Raw genomic sequence first — 5,451 nt, 5'->3', positions numbered from 1 at the left:
AATCTCTTATCTCTAAGCTTCATTATCCCACTTGAATATGGTTTGCTTAAGACGGATGGTCAACTTAGATCTCTTTGTGGCTTTAAGAGAAAAGAGGATATAATTAGTGGTTGGAAACATCACTCTAGGTTCATGATGGTTGCGTGCTCAAGGTTTGATTGCAAGGGTTGGTGTAGAGCTAGATTGTTTGGGTCTAGGAGAATGTTAGGGTACTCTAGGGAGAATTCTATATGCTTACCATCCGGATGGAACAATGATGACCAATTAGAAGACGGGTGTGAAAATAAGATATGGGATCCCGGATCACAACATGAAGACCAACTTTGGGAGCTCATATCTTGGGAAGAATTTCACCCAAGTTTGGTGAAGACGGTTGAAAATTCTGACAACCGTTTAAGGAGCAAGTATCCTTGGAGGTTCAAGGATGAATACAAGTATAAGCCGCCATGAAAAGGAGCTTCCTAATAGTCCAACTTAAGAACTTAAACTAGAAGTGCTAGGTGGGAGACACCCCACCATGGTAACCTCTTTCCATTCTCTTGTAGATATAATCAATGAGTGATTTGAGTTGCCACTGTAGGTAGTTTCCTTCTTCAAATATTCTTGTTTTAATGCTTTGGTTATTAGTTTGTTTGAATTGCATCTTGCTTGAAGTGCAAGTTTTGTATTTGAAAACTTTTCAAAAACTAAAAGATTTGTTGTTAATTTTCATTTTTGTTGGTTTGAGTTCTAGACAGTGTTAGGAGAATTGTAAGCTCTATTTTGGTGTTTCTGAAAAAAAAAAAGAGTATGGGCGGTCACGCGTACGGGTGACCGACGCGTACGCGTCGATGCATCAACGCAACCCCCATACATTTTTCCGAGAGTTATGCGAAACTGGCGTCAGAACTGTGCGTTTAGCACAATTTCGCCCCACGCGTACGCGTACTTCACACATACACGTCACCATGCACTCCCCCCTTTCATGCATTTGCGTCGACGACGCATACGCGTCGATGCTTGTTTGGTTCCACCCACGCTTACGCGTGAGTGACGCTTCCGCATATATTCGCTCCTTGTCCACCCACCAGCACGCATCAGCGATGCGTACGCGTGGATTTGAAGATACCAATACCCCAGACGCGTGAGCCCTAGCCATTTCGCATCGATCACCTTCCACCCCAACGTCTCTTTCTCTTATTCTCCCTCCAAATCCACCATTACCACCTCATCAAGCTTCTGCTTCTCACCACCACCGGTCATCCGCCCAGCGACCTGTCCGCCGCCGACCACCTTCTCTCATCCTTCTTTCTCCTTTTTCTCCCCTTTCCTTCCCTCTCGCCTGTTTCACACCCCTGTCACCGTACGAACACCACTGCAGTCTCCCATTGCCGCCGCTGGACCACAATCCACCCACACTAACTCCTTCCTTCTCTCTCAGCTGTTTCCTTTCCCGTCACCTCGCCAAAGCAGAAGCTGGTGCTTCTCTGCTCTGCACCGTCACCCTGCTCTCTGAATTATGTGCTCTCCTCCGCCACCACTAGACCACTGTGGCAGCACCGCTTCTACACCAATAGCCGCCGTCTCTGGGTCAGCACTGTTCTTATTTTCCTTCCTCTTCCATTTCCGCTTTTGCTTCTCCCAGGTTCCCCTGTCTCCCCTTTCTGCATTTCTTTTCTTATTTTATTATTTTGTTTAAGTAATTTAGTTAGTAATGTTTAATTTCTGTTTAGTTTAGTTAGATTAGAATGCATGTGGTTAGAGAATCTGGCGTGGATAGTGGATTTAGCTTTGTTCTGATTAATAATGTTGTCTGAAAAGTTGCTGTTTCATCCTTGTTTCTGGTTGTTGTGTTTTTGTTTGTGGCTGTTTGGAGTGAACTAGCTGCTAAATATTGCTGATGGTTGCTTATGCCGTGTTGATTTTTGCTAAATGTATGAATTTAAGTTATTATTGCTGCTGAGTTCTTGTTTCCATCTGGCCTTCATTATTTGATTCAGCTGGGTGTAATGGGTTGAATTCTTATTGCTTGCTTAAATTCAAAGAAGAGAATGCTGCCTGAATCTATTCCTCTTGTTTATTGTGTTGTCTTGGTGTTGTGGTTTAGGCCATTACTTTGTTTCATTGTTCAAAGAAAGAATGCTGCTATGCTGAATTGAGTTGTTTTATTTTGCTTAATGATGCCTGATTCATATGATTTTCTTGTTCTTCATGCTGATTGACACATATTGGATTCATATGAGTTGTTTTGCTTTTGTTCATTTATCCGGAAACATCCAATTTACCGCTGGAATGCTGCCAAAATTTTTGGAAAATTGCCCTATTGTTAACTTACAACTTATGAAGTGAACTTGGTACTCTTTGATTTGAGACTCATTTTGGCTTATACCAAATTCAATTCATAAGTTGATTGGTCAACATTTCAGCATCTCTTTGGTTCCCTTTCATGTGTATTGGTGATTGACAGAATCAAGGAACTACTTGACGGATTTCTGTGTCAAATAGAACCTTGATTAGCTATGTCAATACGAACCTTCTTTCTGTTTTCAACATTTCGGGTTTAAATCAAAATTTTTACAACTTCTTGGTTCAAGTTCAATTTTCACCCTATTTAATCAATGAAGCTATTACTATAATTTACCATTTTATTTAAACCTGTTTCCTTCTGATTGAGGTTCATACATTTGTAATAATTGGTGCTTTCCACTGGTGTAAACCTTTTAAATTGAAATTGTTTTCAACCTTCTTTTGGTTACTCCAAGTGCATGTTTCACCTCTTTTATGCCAATCTTTACAAATTTAGTGACCAACCACATTAATGATGACTTGCATTCCTCTTTTATGCTTTTATGCATTTCATATTTCAACATCAATGACTTGCATCATTCTCATGAATGTGAGTATGCTTGTGTCCTATACTTTTTGAATCTCTCTTGGTTTAGTTAATAACTGTCATGCCACTAATCTTTAACCTGGTTTTCTGACGTTTGACTTGATTGACCTTCTGACTTTTCTTTTCATTTTCAAACTAACTCTTTTAGTTTCTTTTTGGGGCATGATAATTATTGTTGCTTAACAAACAAGCACCTTTACTATTATTGCATGAATTCTTGGTTTGTGTTCTGATTGATGTTTGAATTCTGCTTTCTTACATTCTAAGAGTTCATTTCTTTAACTCACTTTATGAATGTGTCTCAATATCCTTCTGTTTCCTGTTTTCTGTCTATTGCTTATATCCTTATTTTTTTCACTCTTCTGCTTTGCTTAATATTCTGTTTCCTGTGATTTCTATTTTTTTAGGATGTCTGACAGTGGCAAAGGAAAAGCAAAGGCCACCTCCAGGAAAAAGAAGAGATCTCAGTCTTCCACTGATTCTGTGACCTCCGATTATACTCAGATGCACCTCTCTGACAAGGATAAGGTAGATCAGCTTCTGCCTCCTGCCGACTCAGAGAGGTTTGCTAATCTATAATGTGAGCTCCACTTTTCGCTCTTTCAGCAACAGAAGCTCAACTTGGAGAAGAAGCTAGCTATCCCCTACGATTTGAGGTGGTTTATTGAGCCTCAAATTGAGGAGAGGGACTGGTCTTTCTTGGATAGGGAGCTAGCCAAAGTGAACAAGTCCTGGGTCCGTGAGTTTTACCGCAACTTCTTCAGAGCGACCCTTGACACGGTTCACTTGAGAGGCAGACAGATTATGGTGACAGAGGCTGATATTGAGGAAGCACTCCATTGTCAACCCAAGGTCAGTGACAAGGACGCTTTTCAAAGGGCTGAGGCAGAGATACATAGCCTGACCTTTGACTATGATGCACTGAGGAGTGTGGTTGCCCAACCGGACGCCCCTTGGGAGATGGATGCCAACAATCTAAAACCCAAGGGGATGAGATTTGACTATTTGACGAAGGAGGCTAAGGTATGGCAGCCGATTCTTGCTCACTACGTCATGCCTAGTACTCACTTCACTGAGATCCCGGTTGACATGCTAGTCCTGATTGGGTGCATTATTAAGGTGAAGGAGCTGTACTTTTCCTGGCTTATCAGAAGGTTTATGTGGCAAGCCCATATCAGAAGCACACTCCCTTTTCCTAGTCTGGTCACAAAGATGGCTCACTGGGATGGAGTACCATGGCTTTCAGATGATGAGTCGCCACCCACAATCTACGGAAAGGAGAAGGTTATTCCGTGGGGGACTTGGGTGAGTGACAGACCACCAGCCCCGCGTAGAGCTCGAGCTTCTACAACAGCGACACCTGGGCCATCCTCTCTTTCAGCTGCAGCCGGACCATCCACAGCACCAGCTACATCTACCAGGCCAGCATCACCACCATCAGCACCCAGCCGACTTACCGACTCGTCTAGCACCTCATAGAGCGCATGGATCGGAGTAAGCGTCGCCACAAGCAACGTTATGAGCGCTTGAGTCGGATGCTCACATCACTAGGCGCCAAGATGCCCTCTGATTCCGACACTCCTTCCGACCAGTCTAAGGCGGAGGAGGAGGCTCAGCAGGCAGAGGCACCTACACAAACTCAGGCTTCCATAGAGACACTGCAAACTCCTGTGGAGCCACAGCCACAGCCACAGCCTCAGCCAAATGCAGACATTGACCCTCTCACCCAGTCTTAGTCGTAGCATCAAGGACGATGCTTTCATCTAAGTGTGGGGAGTTCGCCGTCGTCGACGGGATTCCTATTTTGGTGACCATTTCAGATATTCTTTCCTTATTTTGTCTTCTTTTTAGTATTTGCACTTTATTCTATTGCATTTTTGGATTATTGTATATATTAGTTATTTTGGATACTTTTTAGCTTGTTGCATTTTGCACTTTAGTTTGGATGTATTTTTAGATTTTTAGTTTGATTGGCATTTTAGTTGATAGTATATATATAGTTATTTTAGTCTATTAGTTGATAGTATATATAGTGTGATTGGAATTCTAGGACCATCTCACTAGGCAGGGCGGGCTTCCCCACTTGCCACCCTTAACTATATTTATATTGTGTATAATTTTTTTTTATTTTTTTATTTAATTTTATTCATATAAATCTTATTTATTTATTATAATTTTTTTATTCATGTGATATATATTGTTGGTTGTAATTATTATATATTATGTTTGTATGAATTTTTTTTTTATTGTACTTCTTACTATACTTTTTTTGTTTTTATTATATACTAATTATAAGTAACAAAAGAGTCATGAATGATAAAAATTTATAGCCCAAAATGATACTAAATTAAAGAGTACTAACGGTACTAAAAAATATAGAATATTTTCTTTTTGTTTGATATTATAAAATGTATAGTACTCTTTTTTATATTTTTATTTTTTATTGTATTTATTTTATTTATATGATAAATATTTTTTATATATTTTTTTAGTGTTTTAATTTTTCATGTATATTATTATTTCTTATTGTTTTTTAGTTTATCTAAATTTTTTTATTATATGAAATTTTTTTATGATAT

The sequence above is a fragment of the Arachis ipaensis genome, chromosome B09 (genome assembly GCF_000816755.2).
Source record: "Arachis ipaensis cultivar K30076 chromosome B09, Araip1.1, whole genome shotgun sequence".
Taxonomy (NCBI): Eukaryota; Viridiplantae; Streptophyta; class Magnoliopsida; order Fabales; family Fabaceae; genus Arachis; species Arachis ipaensis.
Note: the sequence above shows the minus strand (reverse complement) of the source record.